Source organism: Gymnogyps californianus, chromosome 5, assembly GCF_018139145.2.
Source record: "Gymnogyps californianus isolate 813 chromosome 5, ASM1813914v2, whole genome shotgun sequence".
NCBI lineage: Eukaryota > Metazoa > Chordata > Aves > Accipitriformes > Cathartidae > Gymnogyps > Gymnogyps californianus.
Window position 1 is genome coordinate 34,397,144 of NC_059475.1, and position 18,089 is coordinate 34,415,232.

At 40.2% G+C, this 18,089-nt stretch overlaps 2 protein-coding genes across 2 annotated transcripts in view; both read right to left on the reverse strand.

Moving 5' to 3' along the window:
- Nucleotides 1-13,989, reverse strand: part of PALS1 (protein associated with LIN7 1, MAGUK p55 family member) — a 60,495-nt gene extending 46,506 nt beyond the window's left edge. The window contains exon 1 of the mRNA XM_050897894.1: nucleotides 13,951-13,989. The gene's annotated coding sequence lies outside the window, so the exon portion shown is untranslated. The remainder of the gene's footprint in view (nucleotides 1-13,950) is intronic.
- The window catches only part of GARIN2 (golgi associated RAB2 interactor family member 2), a 42,579-nt gene that overhangs the window by 9,845 nt on the left and 14,645 nt on the right, over nucleotides 1-18,089 (reverse strand). The gene's annotated exons all lie outside the window — the stretch shown is intronic.

Below are 18,089 nucleotides of genomic sequence, written 5' to 3' on the forward strand. Positions count from 1 at the left end.
CTGGTTTGCTTACAAAATAAACAACTGACATAAGTCATTACGCTAATATTTTATTAAGGACTGTGCACAAAAGGATCCATATAGCTGCATAAACTGAAAAAGATATCCAAATACAAGGATATAATTCTAGTCAACCCATCACACAGCTATAGCAGCTAAATAGTATTGTTAGGGCAATGCTGTTGGCTCCCTCCATTCCCTCCTCAAGGGGAGGGGTGTCAGGACCTCAGATTGTCTCAACAATTTTTTTTCAACCAGTAATTTTTTTTACCACAGGACTGGGTGAGTGAGTGTAATCAAGAGGCCTGACATGACCACAGGTCAATTAAAAACAGTTTTATAGCGCAATTTCAAAGTACCACTCAGTATAATGGCTGAAACAAAATAAATTTTAAATCTGCAATAAAAATATTTCAGTCAGCATTCCCAGTAAGCAGTAAGAGATTGGGAAACTTTGCATAATGGCAAAGCCCGCAGATACGAGTTTAGAGGACAAGACAGAGACAAAAAAAAAAAAAAAAAAAAATCAAGTGACACTGTGAAGGTCCTGGGTCCAGCACAACTGGCAGTGGCCTGAAATTAATAAACTATGCTGAATTTAATTTCTGTCTGTGCCAGACTAACCAGGCTCTCCAAGTTCTTGACAACTTATTAGCTCAGACACCTGCATTTTAATCACGAGTAAAGAGAACAGGGCTCAGACAAAAGATTGCCTCCTCCTTGACACTCCAGCACATCCCGCACTATGGTTCTGCAGGGTCCTGGCCAGGTGGTAAATTCTTTTACTCACTAGAACATGCAACTGTTGTTCCTACAGATACCATATAGTCTAAATATGAAGCCATTTAATACGGTCTTTCAGGCAAAGTTGAGTAGACTGAAAATACTATTAATACAGAATTTTAACTGAGAATTGAAATGTCACATTCTAGGCCAGTAAAATCAGTTTTGGAAATATTTTCATTTTGTTACAGTAAGAAAGTTCAAAAAGTAACAGCAGATGCTGCAGTCCTGTATTTTCCATTTGTCAGACATACAAAAGCAAGTCTTTGTGCTTTACAGTTCATCTAAGCCTAGAAATCAAAAGAGGGTAGAAGAGATATGGTGCAGTATTAGTTTCCTAAAAAGCCCAACAGGTTAGCCCAACTTCTAACCCAGCAGGTACACTGTGAACAGCACCGGTACCTCACTGGAAAGCAGCTCCTCTGATGATTGTACTAATGTCTCACAGACAGAGGTTTTTTATTAGCAGCTCTGCATATTACTTTCTTTTCCACCACCCCTCTGAGCACTTGTTACATGCACTCTGTGTGATACTAGGAAGAAAAACAAGGTTCTAAGATTATACTTCCTAATTTTGCAGAGTGGGAACATAGGTTCTTGCCCTAAGGAAATATTTAATACTGAGATTTTTTTTCAGTAGGGGAGGAAAAGAAAAAACCCCAAAACCAAAAAACCCAGAGACTCTTCTTGAACAAGCCAAGAACACTACAGTGACTTTACCATTTTGTTTGGAACCTAAGCATATAAAACAACAGTCACTTTTTCAAATAACGTCAGAAAAATACTGACATCCTGAACAAGAGCTGCCACACTGTTCACATGCCAATTACTCAGAGCAATCAACTAGCAAGTCTGGTCACTGGGTTTAATCTTTAGTGCCAAATCAACCGTGTTGGTGAGGCAAATCAAAGCAGGTATATCTGATTTTCTGTGAGTCTTGATGGAGTTTCTAAATTTTATCATTACTTTTTACCATCAGCTACTTAGGAAACAGAAACAAATTTTGGGATGTAGATTATCTATTGTCCATTATTTCTGTTTTGTCCCTTCAAACTGAATTACTACAATGCAATTTAGGTCAGGTTACACCTCAAATCCTTTTGAAAATTTGAAAATAATCAATGCAGCAGCCATTAGTGATTGTCAGTGGAAACAACAGACTAATCACACAGGAACCCAAATACTTACAATAATGTATTCAATTTTCCAAGTCAAGTCTACAATCTTTGCTTTAAAGCTACAGAAATTTACAACTTTTGAAATTAAAGCAACTATTTTATCCTTCTGACATATCTGTTTACCAGAGACCCTCTGTTAAATAAAATGGTTTTATTCCACTCAATTTAAAGAAAGCATTTGAGAGAAGTTGTACTTCTCTGGTCTCCAGAGACTGCAAATCATCTCAGCAATGCAGGCAGAGAATTTTCTTCCAGCACTACCAAGGCTACAATGTCTGCAATCACAAAATTTATTTTTGCAAAGCAGAAATCATCGAGCAAAACTAAGAAGGTTTAGGTATCCCACAGTTTGGGAAGTTTTAGGTAACCCACAGATGGTCAGACTTCATCCACTACTTCCAGGAGTTTTGGAACTTGAGCCAAAAGCTTCACATGCCCTTTTCCGATTGACCAATCGGTTGGAAGATACTTATCTCTTTGGGATGTATTTTCAACTTGAAGCCAGCTGACATTTTATATTAGAAAACTATTTACTCAGATTTATCTAGAGAAGAACATCCAACAGAATCAGCATTCATAACCTTTTTGTTCTTGATGAATTCTACATTTATGAAAAGATATAACTATTTCCAGATATTTAGTCAATATTCACAGATTAAAAATATGCTGAGTTCCAGGAAAAAAAAAAATCACCTAACAAATTAAGTATTGAAATCAGAATCTATTATTTGAGGTCAATAGGATTTATGAATATTTTCGCGATCCACTAACTCAAATCATTCTAAGTATGTGTCTTGGTTTCAGCTGGGACAGAGTTAATTTTCTTCCTAGCAGCTGGTATAATGTTGTGTTTTGGATTTAGTATGAGAATAACATTGATAACACACCGATGTTTTTAGTTGTTGCTAAGTAGTGTTTATACTAAGTCAAGGATTTTTCAGCTTCTCACACCCTGCCAGCAAGAAGGCTGGAGGGGCACAAGAAGCTCGGAGGGGACGCAGCCAGGACAGCTGACCCAAACTGGCCAAAGGAATATTCCATACCATACGACATCATGCCCAGTATATAAACTGGGGGGAGTTAGCCGGGAGGGGTGGATTGCTGCTCGGGGACTGGCTGAGCATCGGTCAGCAGGTGGTGAGCAATTGCATTGTGCATCACTTGTCTTTCTTGGGTTATATTTCACTCTCTTTTTTGTTATCTTCCTTTTCATTACCATTATTATTATTTTATTTTTTATTTCAATTATTAAACGGTTCTTAACTCAACCCACAAGTTTTACTTGTTTTCAATTCTCTTCCCCATCCCACCAGTGGCAGAGGGAGGAGTTAGTGAGCGGCTGCGTGGTGCTTAGTTGCTGGCCGGAGTTAAACCACGACAGTACGCACCTATATTCGTTCAAGACCAGCTCTGGAATTCTGAATACAAACAAGGGGTATTTATTAGAGAACTTTTAAGTTTTAACAAGCTAAACCCATAAGCATACTTCTAATGCTTTCTTATTCCTCTAAGCTTCAAGCACCCATTCAAATAGCTCCCATGCACAATGTTTCAGTCTGACTTTGAGTAATAGGTCTTACCATTTTTTACCAATGTCTCTGTTTTGCTTTTGGTTCTGCACACCTGGTGGTTCTGTATATTAATTGATGAGTGCATTTCTGGATGGTTCTACACTGCAAGTATGAAAACCAAAGCCAGTGCAAACTTTAACTGGTAAATAAAAATTTTCAGAAGTATACCTGTAAGAATATACTAATATAATGATACATGAATCCTTGACACCTGCAATGGTGTAATGGTCAGCAATAATACGCTTGATTGTTTATGGGTTTCTCAAAGTACAAGTCAGAAGTTAGACATGGAATTTGTTGCAAAGTGATCATAAAATAAGGCAGATTATTTCTCCTTGTGTTATTTTTTTCAAATAAAGAAGAAAATAAGGCTGCATAAGAGGCTGAGCTGAAGGGACAGCAAGCTTAAATCAAAGATGTTGATAGACAAGCTCTAGCAAATCTTGTTGTAGCAGATTAAGTTACTATCCTCAGCTGTAGACTCTGCTCCCATCAGAAGTCACTGATCCCAAAAGCAGAGTTGGCAGAAGGGAACATGTGCTGACACCTCAGCCACTTCAGTGCTAAGACTAGCATCTTAGTTGGGGTCAGATATTACACTATGAACTGAAATGACTGAAGAACAAGCACTTCTGCTAATTCTGCAAATGATGAACTAGAACAGAGGAGCTGAGCAGGGAAAGGTAAAAAACTGACATCACCAAATCTGGCAAGATTTCCCAGAGCTACAGTTGCAATCTAAATTTCTTCTAAAGTAGCCAGAATCAGATGGGCCACTTGTCACAAATCCATCCAAGAATAAAAAACACACTCTCGCCAAAAAGTGTCAGAAGTACAATATGAACTGTTAAACAATTAGTAATTAAGTTTAACAGGCACTGATTAGTCATGTTAGGTACCTTAAAGGCTAAATACTCCATTTCAAATTAGCTTTAAGAAATCAAGAACTGAGGTTTTGCATGGAATTTTAATTATCACATGAAGTCCCAACTACAGAAGTTATAAGGAGCACTAACAAACGTAATACCAAAAGAACAGCATTAAATATCTTTCTAGGATTTGACAAGAGTGTGCACTTAAGAGGGAACACAAACTAGCCTACATTTACTACCCAGCCACTTAGGTATGCAGCTGCATTCATTAAATATTTGTATAGAAAAGACTTTAAAAATATTGACAGAAGGAGAAACTGTATGAAGTTCTCACCAACAGAAGTCAGAAACTGGCTTAGGGGATGAAGTAAATATATATTAAAGTTTGCAACTCAGGTTGTTAAATTTAAAAAAACATATGCAAATATTTAATACTTTACTACTACAGAAGTGGTATTTCAGATTTTATACAACCTATTAAGTAAAATTCTTGAAATTTGTACCATGCAATTATCACCCTAGTACTTTTTTTTAGGATTAAACACAGACAACGCTTCATATAAGGTTTATAAATTAAGAACCACCACTGATGAGCCATGGAAACCACACTCAAGGCTTCAAAAAGAGCTTGTACATAATACGCAGGCCTAACTGTTCACATCTGCAGATTATCCCCTCCCACCCACCTTTAACTGAGGTTTTTAGCTTCTAAGATTCCTTTGCTTTTCCAAACAAGCACATCATACAAATTCCAAGTTCAGCATCATACAGATGCATTTATAACAGAGGGTCCTACCCAGCTTTGCACATTGTCCACTGATCAAAACTGAGCCATCAACACAGAATCCCAAATGAGACCAAATATAACATTTCTGTAGAGGAGTTCACAGTTACTGTATTATGTTGTTGTTATATTATTTTGTAACAGTATCTGGTTGAGATAATCTACCACATTTTTATAAAACAGATTTCAGTAAGGTGTAAAACACGGTTTCAGGCTGTTTAGGATAACGACACAGAAATGCCCTAATGAGTCAGACCAACGGTCCATCAAGCCCAGAACTCTCCATCTGACAATGCCAACCAGACATGCTGTTTAGGAATAACTTGTGCTTTCAGAAGTTCAATTGCTGAAGGACATCAGATGATACATCCCTGACTATTCAATTATGAACCATTAAATACATCTGTCAATGGATCTGCTGTCTGGGAATCTGTATAACCCCTTTTTTGGACATGCTGATATTGGTTGCCTCCGCAAACTCCTATGGCGATAAATGCCAGTAATTCACCACCCAGTATGTGAAGTACCAGCTTCTTTTATCTGTTTCAAACCTACCATTTTAATCAACTGCATCCCGCATTTGTAAGATCCACAGCTTCCATGGCTTTTTTTTCTAAAATCTCCATCACATCCCCTTCCAACCGAAGGGTTCCAGTCTTTAGTCTCTTCTTGTAAGAGTCTCTCCATCCCTTGATTGTTTTTGTTGCCTTTTCCTATCTCTTTTAGTTCTGCTATGTACTTCCTTTAAATGTAGAGACCTGAACTGTACACAAGAATGAAGACAGCAGGGTTTTGCATAGCTGCAATATGAGGTCTTCTGTCATCTTAATGCCTTTCCTGATACGTTTAGCATTTTGTTGGCTTTCTGGCTGTCACTCACACTACATAAAGCACAGCAAACAGACACTATGGTTAAAGATAACTTTCTTGACAGTTCTACAGAAACTAAGAGTCTGGTCCAATTTTATTACACTTCACAGATATCTAATCATCCCACCACACACTTGCTAAAAATTATTTCTTGAGCTCCTGGCACTGAACTACTCTGCTTTGCACAGTGCTAGATAATAGTCATCATTATGTCCCATAAAAAGCAATATTCCTGCTTAACTTCACTCTTATTACAGAAAGATTTCCCACTGACATAGAAGGGGTATCTTTGAATATATCAAAGCTGTAATGAGAGGTAAGAGAACACAAGCACCAGAAGATCTAAAGGAGAACCAGGACAGTACTGCAAAATGAAAGAAATGCTAAGTATAGGTACTGTTTTACAAGCCAATCCAACCTTAAGACACAAGGCAATAATACAATGGGAAAGAGAAAACAAAAGGTCATAATACTTAACAGAGTATAGGAATGGTGTGATCCAACACACAGAACCTTTGTTTCCTTCCCAATATTGTCCATCTTCTCTATTTAGAGAGGAGACGGAGAAAGACTCATATTTGAAGGTCTGCAGAAGGAAAGAATGCAAGAAAACAAGCAACAGAAAAGTTGTCAAAAAAGCGGCGGCAAAAATGTAAGAAGTCCATACTAAACCAGGAAAGATCTAAGGAAAAAAAATACATCATGACTATTCGAAATTGATCATATGAGTACTCCTTAACAGCAGTAAGCTTACTAAACAAGACATTGATATCAAAAAAGAAACAGTTTAACCTAAAAATTACTTCATAAGCAATAAGCCAAAATAACTCTTAACTGCTGCTTCAAAACATCAAATAATTAGATGCAGAGTTCTCTCTCTCAGTCAAGAAGAAATAGCTCTTCGTAGCACTTCATTTTGACCTCTCCTTACTTGAAAATTGGCAAAAGCTTAAAGAAAGTAATGACCTACAAAGTATGTCAAAATAATCAGTCTTGAATAGCTTTTCGCCTGTTCTGTTATCTTAAAACCATCCTCAGGATTTTTTCTTTTGGGAGGAAGGACAAGTGACATTTACTTTTTGGATTCCTAGCTTTCTTTGGGATACACTTTCAGTCCTTAATCTTTACATCTTGCTTGATGAGCCAATGAAGAAAGAAGAAATTTAAGTAGGCTAAAAGGTAGAAAAGTGTCTACCCGACTGCAGAATCCTCAGAATGCCACTTTCTTCCTCTTTCCGCTGAAGCCAAGTAACTTGCCTCTTCAGAGTTCTAGCTAGCCCTCATCATATCAGCTTGAAGCAATGCGCTTTGTCAGGAAGTGGTTGATGACAATAGTTAAAGTCTTGAAAGAAGATCACAGCACACACTAGATGAATATTCTACGAACAGGCACAAATTAAATTGATAATCCAGTAGAAAAAGTCTACAAATCTAACAAGAACTTAGGCTCAAACGGATTTTTAGTGCCATTTATACTCTTAAAAAAATAAAGATGTGAAACAGGCTATTCCACTGGCCAAAACCAAAACCAGTACTGCTGGGCTCATAAGTCATTTAGTCAGTCAGCACAACAAGACAATGCCGAGCTGATCAGCTTTTACCTCACTTTACTCTGAGACACCGTGCTAATTCCTCCCTGTAAGTAATTAGGTTACTAATTTAGAACACATCTTGATTACTGGAAAAAAATGAAACTGTTAAGAGCTTGCATTACCTTGGTTTTAATTATCCTACAACAACAATCACCACCTTTAAATACGTATATCAAGTTCCATTTCAATTCACCTCCCTTCTCTCCTGCATTTGAGAACTTCTAACATCGTTCAAACAAAATGTAAATGCCACTGCATAGTGGCACTAAGCAATTCCATCACCGCTTGATCCTACAGGAACTGATTCTGCAGAAAGCACGTGATGTCCACTAATGCTATATTCTCCCACTAACACAGGACTAAGTTTGTCTGCTGACATCATGTGCCCTTTCAGACACCAGGAAGAAGAGATTTGCTCTCTGAAAACAAGGATATACATATGTAAGAAGTACAATCAATATAATACAAACCAATACAATCCAAACCCTCATCTGTTTGAAATCTCGATGCTTAACTCGAAAGCATGAGCTTTGCCTTCAGAGATGAGAAAACATTTAGAAAATAGGACATACCAGAGGAATTAGCAACACCTTCTCTTAGGCAATACAAGACATGCAGTTAATTTCTATGTCGCACAATGCAGTTATCTGTATCACAGTTTTTCTACAAAAGCAACTTTAATTTTCTTAGCCAAGATGCATTAATCCATGATTAACCTATCTCAATTTTCATTAACAGTAGCTGACAAGTCAATGACAATTTGATAAAACAAGACAAACAAGGGTGACCACAAGTTCTCAATCACGACACTGCAGGAACACTGCATGATCCGATATTAAGGTTAAGACTTAGCTTTATGCACAGAGGTATCACGTTCTGAAGAGAGTTGTCATGATATCTGCTGTGCTGAAGAATTTAACTCAGTACTACAACCACCATACAGAAAAATATGCCTCCCTCCCTAGATTTCTCCTCTGCCACACTGAAGACCAGCTTCTAAATAAGTGATTAATAGAAAAGGCATTACTGAAGCATACTACCTTCATTGACCTGAATTGTGAAGATCATCCCAGTTAAAAGAACACTTGGGTTTACATTTGAGTATTCAGATGAGAGCCGACTCTGCTGATCTCTCTGCCACCCAAACCAAGATCAAGATTTGGCTCCGACGAAACAGACAGGTGATGAGATATATCAAAAGTGAAGTAATTTCTCTCAACAGTGTTTTTACCAAGACATCATACCAGTTATATTTTACTTGCCTTCAGCCTTGAACAAGGTGAACTTTTTAAGTTTCAGTACTCTTTCATACACACCTAATTAAATGCAAGTCACTCCTATGCCATCACACTGCTAACAACAGCTCACACATATATCACTGGCAATCTTTACAATATACTGTTGAAATGACAAGTGACTCTTTTAGGCACTATTACACATTGTCTTCCTTTGATCTCACATGTTTGTACTCAGAACTCCACTCAACACTACTGGTACCTAAATGAATACTTCTTTTCCAGGCTCTCCTTCCTGACTTTAAAAATATACACTTAGCCTTGGAAACAGACTCGGAATGGAAACAGACTCGGAATGCATACAGCCACCTCCCAGCGCCATTGCCAGGTCAAAGAGCAGCTGCTGAGGTTGCACTTCCCGGTTATCAAAGGTTTTTTGTTTTGCTGAATTCAACTTTCTGGAGAGCTTGAAGATACCACTGAACAACTTCACACTATGAAAATAAGACAATTCACACTGACTATTCATTTAACGGTTGATGCACGTGCACAGGTATGTGCTTTAGATGCTAACATACTGACTATTACCACACCTGAGTACTCCTAATACTTTTTGTAAAGGACCACTTAACTGTCCTATCACTTGTAATATATCCTTACTAGAAATCATTCCTGGTTCTAAACTGCTTTTTCCCCCCCCCAAAAAACATTTGAGAGTCTTCTGAATCACCTGTTAGGGCCAAATAACCAAGTATGACCTTCCAACAGTTTCCCCAGAAGATGAACCCTGATGCAAGACAAGAATGAAACTCATGGTTTGGTTTCTATCCTATTTTTCTTAAGAACTATCTTTTTCCAGAATTTCTATCATTATATCATCTATTCTTTTGTTAGAACTTTGCAGGAGATGAGGAGTTTATTTTCTATGCTAATAAAGTATAGCAAATTCAGATACCAAAGTTTATGATTAACAACCATGAGCTGCACTGTCACATGTATCAACTGTCAAGCCTTTTCTCTAATCCTAGGGAAGAAATTTAAAAAGTGAAAGACTAGAGGCAAAATCAAGTACTAAAAATGTTAACATAAAATCACATTAACTGTTTCTTACTCATTATTTTTCTTCAGAAGACAATTATGGCTGGCCAGAACAGATACATGATGCAACAGGCAAATCAGTTAAGGAAACACAAGGCACTGAGGTGATCTTTATATAACAGATAATAATTATAGGTATGTTGAAACAATTACATTTTTATATCTAATTATTTGGCATCTTATAAGAAAGCAGAATTAGATCCACAAAAGAATCTAAATGCCGTGCTACCTACTAGACTCCACAACGCACAGATAAGCAACCAAGCTCCGCTCTACAATGAAAAGGGCACATTACAGGTGCTGTTCAAATATCTAATACTCAACATGATTAGGAATTGGCCAAGTCAGCCAAGAATAAACATAAAGAGAAAGATCAGAGATTTAAGTCTCCAGAATTTCACACCATGCTGGGGGGGAGGGGGGGGTGGGGAATCCCTTTCATCTACTCTTTGAACACTTTGCCTGTAACAAGGAGACCTGGGTTCATATCATCAATTTGTACTTGAGCATGCTTCTTGCCAGCCAGTCCCTGGGCTACATACCCCATTCACTCCCTTCCCAAGTGAATATTACTCCTCAAGAATGAAACTGGCTGGTGTCTGGAAGCACCTCACACCCAAACACCCAGTGGCCTGGCACTTAAAGCATTCCCTTTGGGAACTGACAGATGGGGGTTTCAAGTTCCCCCAAACAGTAGAATGATTTGAACCCAAATCTCAACATACTGGGCAGGTACTCAAACTGTTTACCCATCTGAAAAGAAAAGCAACATCACATTCTTTCTCTGCCAAAAAAAAAAAAAGTGTGCAAGATTAGGCCTTTCTGTGTTTCCTGCTTCACAGGACAGAAGCATTCCTTGTACAATTGTGCATTACTAATGGTATCTCTGTTTGCTTTCTAATTTAACTGATGCAAGCTTTGAGAGTTACAGCATTTTTTCCTTCCCACACAGCTACGTATTAGTACGCAATTAGACATCCTTGCAGTATAGAACAAATCTTTACCAACAGACATACACAGTTTATCAACTCTGGTCAAAAAAAAAAAAAAAAAAAAACAAACCCCAAAACTTACTTTAAAATAGTCTGGTATATAAACTACTTATCTAGTTACAATTTCCTCTTTTTGTTTAGAGTTCTGCTTCATCCTTTAGTCTGAACTATACTTAAAACACTTTGTCATATAGCTTTATTGGGAGTGCAGGAAGGAGGACGTGTACATAAAGCTTCTTTTGTCAGAACAGTTGTATTGAAGAAAGTTCCAAAGTAGATAACTATACTAGAAAAATAATTTTGCCAGCATCACAGTATGAACTGTTTCCACTAAGTGAGTTTTCTATTGCAGACATAGCAGCAAACCTTTTCAAATATACAAATGCCTCTCTTTGCTCATTAATAAAAGGAAAACAATAGAGCAGTATTTAATTAATATTTACAAAAAGTCTTGAGGTTTTCTGATTAATGACCAAAGCAGTAATTAGTGTTCCAAATACCGTAATGTCAAGCCTTTCTGCAACACTACCCATCACACTGAGAAAGTACTTTAAAAAAAAAAAAAAAAAGCCAGTTGCTAGAACATTTAAGAATTTTAAACATGACATATGAATACAAATACAAATCCTGTTATCTAAGAAGTAGCAGACTGTTTGAAATCTTAGCCTTCAGCATTCTAAAAGCCTAACACTGTAAAAGGAATGCACTTAATCAAAAGTACAAACTGGAAAAAAAAATTGGTAGCTGAACCAGGTAGTTACAACTGTTAGTATCTGATGTTAAGATCCAGTCTTTGAGGAGACATCATAACAGAATTTGCATCTAAAAATGCCGCAGGATTTTTAAAAGCCTGCAACTTCAAACTATAGAAAGAGATTTTAATTAAAAAGCAGCAAATGGAAGTGTTATGAAAATATAATTATTTACATGCGAAAATATATATGGACGCATATGAACTTCAGACTACATTAAGTTTTCTGCGTCTGTAACTCAATATGAATGCTAACCTCTCCATTGCATTTTTACTGCTTCTACATCACATATTGCCGTGGTAATGAAAGACGCCTGACACCCCTCAATGGCCTGAGTAACTCTTGCAGACTCCTAAGGCAGCTAAATCAGTCTAGTGAAGAAATATTTTGATTTACATTTCCAAGTAAGTTCAGATCTTTTGAAAGGAAATTTAATAAAAACTAAGTAAAACTACCATCTTTACCATCACCTAATTCTATACAGCAAAAATTACCATCCACTGCTATTCCATACATTGCAAGGCAACATGACACACACTGGAAGGATGTAAAATCTGAAAGAACTACTCTGAAAAGAGTTAAGTGATCGTGTATTAAAATTTAACTCTGTATTACTTTATTAACAGTAATGTTAATTAAATTTAACATTCTAGTACACTGGTTCATTAAGTGCTGCAACATAAATATTTGATGCCTTGTTAAACCATCTACAATACTAACCATTAGTTAAGCTTTTAACATGCAAAACACTGAATTTTTTTGGATCACAGCATGTTGGAAAACAGTTGTGTATAAACCAGCCAGACTCTAAAGTGTTGGACATTTAGATTTGCAGTAACAGCTCTAAGATGATTATAAGAAAAAAAAGATGTACTGTGTGTGAAAATTCAGAGGACAGATTAAAACCAAAAGATTGCAGGCTCGGATGCCTAATTAAAGGCAAAACAAAGATATCCTATTTTTGACAAGTTCAGGAAAAACACCTCAATCCTCCAAAAAGACAGACAGGTCCCTTTAAGGCATAGGAAGCTGTGCACCGAAGCAGCAGACACTTAGAAAAAGATCACCACCAGTCACTTCTTAGAAGTTTGACTGCAGTCATCGATGTATCATCACCTACCTAGAATGCAAGTATTTTGTTCTAGTAAGTGACTATGGAGCTAGTTTATGCCCAAATAATTCCATTATAGAGGCTTTAAGAACTACCTTTTAAAAGAAAAACCCCTCACGGCACTAGTTGATATTTACCCCTTTTAATATTCCTCATTAAGTTCTTTTTCAGGGATCTGTCCCACGTGAGACATCTAAGAACATTATTATTTTAGACAGATTTTTTAAAATACAAAAGTTTTTCAAAAAGGTCAAATACAAGTTAATTGAATTTTCTTGTGCAGTCTGTCTCACCAAGCTCAAATCCACCGTGTTCTTTGTTGCTTGCCTGTCGAGTCTCTACCACAACACAGACTCGGTTCCTCAGTTAGGAAAGCACCGCCACCGCAGGAACATTATCAGCACAGCCTTCCTGAAAACGAAGTAGTTCCAAGCCAGTATGTGCGTTAACTACTGCCGACTATAAAACACACTGAAGTCGCTCATATACAACCTACTTTAACCTAACCCTGCAAAGCTTCATATACCAATACGAAGCGATCTCTTTACAGAGGCATCATTGCCAAACACAGAACTGCCAGAAGATCAGAAGATCAGAGGGGGAAGACTCAAGTCTCTCCCCTCATTAAAACACAAACACACACCCCTGTAATCACGCAGAGAAAGCGCACAGCCAAGTACGGGAGGGTTTTCTTACAACTTCTGGGCCTAAGCTCGCAGCGCCTGCCCGGGAGGCTCCCCCGAGGGAGGCAGACCGGCTGGGCGCCCCCCGCCGCCCGCCCCCCACGCTCCCGGCAGCGGCGCCGGCTCCGGCCACCCCGCGGCGCAGGCACCTGTACCCGCAGCGGCCAGGGCCGCCCCTCCCGGCCGGGCTCCGCGGCCGGGGCACAGCCCGGGCCACCGCTCGGCGGGGCGCGGGGACCGAGGCGGTCCCCCGAGAGCCGCCCAGCCTGGCTCGGCCCCGCCGCCCCGGTTGGCCCCGGCCCGGCCGGACCCCCAGGCCTGCACGGCCGCCGTGGCCGCGGGTGAGGCTCCCCGGCGAGCCGAGGCTGGCGGCTCCGCGGCGGGACCTGTTGCTCGCACGCCGGGCGCGGCAACGGGGACTGCACTCACCGTCCTCCCCTCGCCGCCGCTGACACGCTCCGGCCCAGCCGCCGGCGGGAAGTCAGGGTCGCCCGCACCCCGCCGCGCCTCCCCGCCGCGCCCGCGAAGCCACCCGGCCACAGCCCCCGCAGAGCTGCGCAGCCGCCGCCAAGCCCGGCCCGGCCCGGCCCTGCCCCCTCGCCCGCTCCCAGCGCCGGCCGCCAGGCCCCGCCCCGCCCCGCCTCGCCCTGCCCAGCCGCGCAGGCGCGGGGCCGCCCCCACAGCCGCCGCCGGGGCCGCGCCGGCTGCCCGACTGGACGGGGGCGGGGCTGGGCGAGCTGAGCGCGCGCGCGCCCTCTGCCGGCGGCGGGGGCGTGGCGGGGTGCCGCCAATGGCCGCAGTGGTGGTCGCGGATGGCGGGCTAGGGCTTTCTTCAGCTTTCGCTGAGGGGCTGGGGAAGACGCAGAAGACATGGCCCTGTTCCCATGTCTCCATCCTCCCGCAGCCATGTCCCATCTCTCTACCACAGCTCTCTCTGCACCCTGGAGGGGCACCTCCACGGGAGCCCCTGTGCCCTCAATGGAGCTGGCTTGCCTGCCTGGACTGCGGCCTGCTTCTTCCTCCTCTCCTGCCTCCAGCTGCCTCCTCCTGCCCACTCTTCTGCTGCCTGCTGCGGCTGGCGTGTGCCCTGGGCACTCCATGCCACCACAGCCCCTTTCTTCTCCACCCTCCTGGTCATCCCCCCATTCTGCTCATGCTGCTGCTGAAGCCGCAACCCAAGCTTGAATGCCCCCGCCAAGCTGGGGCCTATTGTGGGAAGAAAAATGTTTACTCTCATCTGGGAATCTGCCTTTGGGAGAGCAGAGGGAGGCTGAGGCACAGAAGGCGCTCAGAACACCGTGTGTGGAAGAATGAAGGAAACAGGGCATTAAAAGTAGATTTACCAGGTTGGTTGTATCCATGGCTGTGTTTTACAGGACCAGGGAAACATCTTCAGCACTGCAGTTTAGTTTGAGCTAAAAACTGCATTCCCACCCCTGGTTTTTCAGGCTAGCCTGCCTAGATCATTGCCTGAGGCATTAAAAGAAATGTTCCACATAACAAGACCAGAAAAAAAGGCTTTCTTAGATCACTAGAAAGTCCTAAAGAGATACCTACTTCAGTCCATCTCTCCTTGCTTCAGTTTAACCATTTATACATCTGTATTGTTTAACTGTATCATTCTCCATAGTGAAATCCAGATACAGACTTTCAACTTTCTATAATTTTACCCTATACCATGTTTTCTTTGGATCTGTTCTAAAGATAGACACACAGTCCAATTTTAGAAGTCCCCAAACCAGATCCTGTGGTTTTCTTTTCTTACCGTGTGAAAAGGCCACCTGACCTGACACTAACATACGTGCTGCCCAGCTACCTGCAGAGGAAACTCTGAAAGTGCTCTACCTTTTCACACAGTGGCTTAAACTCCCTGGGATGTCTTTTTATTTGCTGTTTTCAGGGCAGCAACACCTTGTAACTGCATTTAACCAGATATTTCTGTTCTGACCACCAACAAGGGTCTTCGTATCAAGTGAGCGAAACTGCAGCGCTGCAAGAAATACATATGTCGGTGGACTGCAGAATTATTTACTTGAGAAATAAAAATGGAGGGAAAACACAACACTGGTAATTCATGGCTGAGCAGCACCAAGCATGGTTCTTTTCACCTTCATATGAAAACGGTGAAAGTTCACATGAACTTTTTTTTACAAACCACTGTGTCAAAGGACCTGAGAACCAGAAAGGACTTTTTCAAAATATGATACTTGCCTAGAAGATATAATGGCTGCAAAAAGTAGCTAGGTTCATCAGTTGGTTGTTCACTGTTGTCATCCTCATCCAAACTGATCACTAGTTTACTGTCTTTTCTACATCCAAGGTTGGGATGATCTGACAAAAAACCCCACAAATTCTGATTACAGTTTCCCTCGACTGAGAGCATTTCTCCTTCCTCTCACAGAAAATCTCATTGCCTCCAGTTTGCATATTGCCTGGTAGCCAGTTTTTAAACCAGGATAAGGGAATTTTCTTCAATATGTTGTGTAATTTGTCATAGAGCAGAGAAGGATTCACACCAGTTCTAGAGTTTCTGTTTCCCTCCTTTACTCTCTTATATTTGTAGCTGAAATTTTAATCTTTTGCCAGAAGGGGTTACCAGACCAGGTTAAGACTGAGCTTGGGATATCTCTTAGATGTATCTGCTTAAAGATCTGTTTGTTTCTTTGGTAACCAATCTCCTCCCTCTGGCTTTCACAAACCCTAATATTAGCCCTTGCCCAGCTGGCAAATCCATTCATAAGATGCTTGAATGAGGCGTGCTTGGCTAATTCTATCAACAGATTAAAATATTCTGTCAGGGCAAGAAGCTGTCATACCTGAAAACATTTCACAATAGAGCACAGGGTCAGCAGCATTATTTGTAAAGACCCAGATAACCTTTCTTTTTTAAATCATTGTGTTAGCAATTTAAATGGACAGATCTGATGGTTCATTTTGCCTTGTGGGTGCTGTTTGTTGGTATGCTGAGAACACAAAAATTGCTGTGAGAAAATCAACATTTTGGCTTGAATTTAACAAAACATGCAAATTAAAAAGGATACAGAGAAAGAAGGCGAATGAGAGGATGAGGAAGGACAACGGGAAGATGATTGGGAAGATCAAAGCTTTTAGTCTTCCTTTGTTTTGTCTTAGCTGATTAATCTTTCATATGAGGATCTACTAAGACAGCTCTTAAAGGAAATGAGAAAATTACTTACTAAAGTACTATAAACCATGCTGTTCCATCTCTTGTTCAAAGTTTTCAATTATTTAAGCGGAAAGGAACTGAAAAGAAATATCCAAGTGACACCTTTGTGAGCTTGGATCTTAGAACATTTTGATTTTAGACACGATTTTTCTATGATTTTACTATCAGGGATTATGGGAACATTAAAGCATGCTTGCAGCTACAGAACCAATGTATTTAGGCAACTTAATTTATTTTTGAAGAACCTTGTTTTTAAGGTTGATGCATTCATTCCACAGACAAATATTTGTTAACAAAGAAAATGTTCATCTTTGATGAATTGAATTTGACATGAATTAGTGTCACTGTTTGCCAGCAAGGTGCTGATATAACCGTTGATCAATCTAAACCTGGCTGATTGTAATCAATGGAAAAGAAAAAAAAATTCTGACTCAAGCTGAGGCATCAGCCTAACATAGGACAAAATGTTTTCTTTGAAACCATTGCCCTCTGGAGGGGGAATGAAAAATCACGGAAGGATTAGGTAAAAATTCCCTTTTATGTCACTGCATAACTGAATTTATGCTTTACAGTCCAGAGGTGGTTCTATGCAAAAGGAATGCTCTGTCAGAAGAGCCACAGTGGCCGCAGTGCTTATGTCAGTGAAGGCTGGAGAAGTAATCCCCATCTGTCCACCCCATTACTCCCCTCCCCTTCATCTCTGAACTCTTTATCTCTAAACTCACTGAACATCCATTCTACAACAGATGTACTTTCTCTTTCAACTTCATCTTGGATCCCTTCCAAGCTGGTGTCACCCCTTTTTATTTGCCAAAATATTTGTTAATGCAATCCCTAAAGAATTCTTGCCTGCCTGATATCAGATTCTGTATTCCATCCTCTTTCTTGATCTTTCTACTGGTTTTTTTTTGTTTTGGGGGTTTTTTTTAAACTTTTTTTTTTTTTAAATTATTATTATCTTGATTACCCTTTCCTTCTTGATCTTTTATTCTTGCAAGGTTTTTAGAAATTTTCTTCTTCTTTTTATCCCTCTACTTTCATGTCTGGCATCTGTTTAAATAGACTTTTTTCCTCCTGTCTCTGAGAACTTCACAGGGATTTTTCCCTTGGCCTTTAGATATTGATAGCTTATATCTTGGATAATCACATTTAAATATCACCTTTAACTGAATATGAATGAAAGTGAGCTCCTTCCTGCTCAGACTTTCCTTACATATTCTCCCTGTGTTGCAGGGGTGTCGTGGTTTAACCCCAGCTGGCAACTAAGCACCACGCAGCTGCTCACTCACTCCCCACCCACCCAGTGGGATGGGGGAGAGAATCAGGAAAAAAACCTCATGGATTGAGATAAAGACAGTTTAATAGGACAGAAAGGAATGAA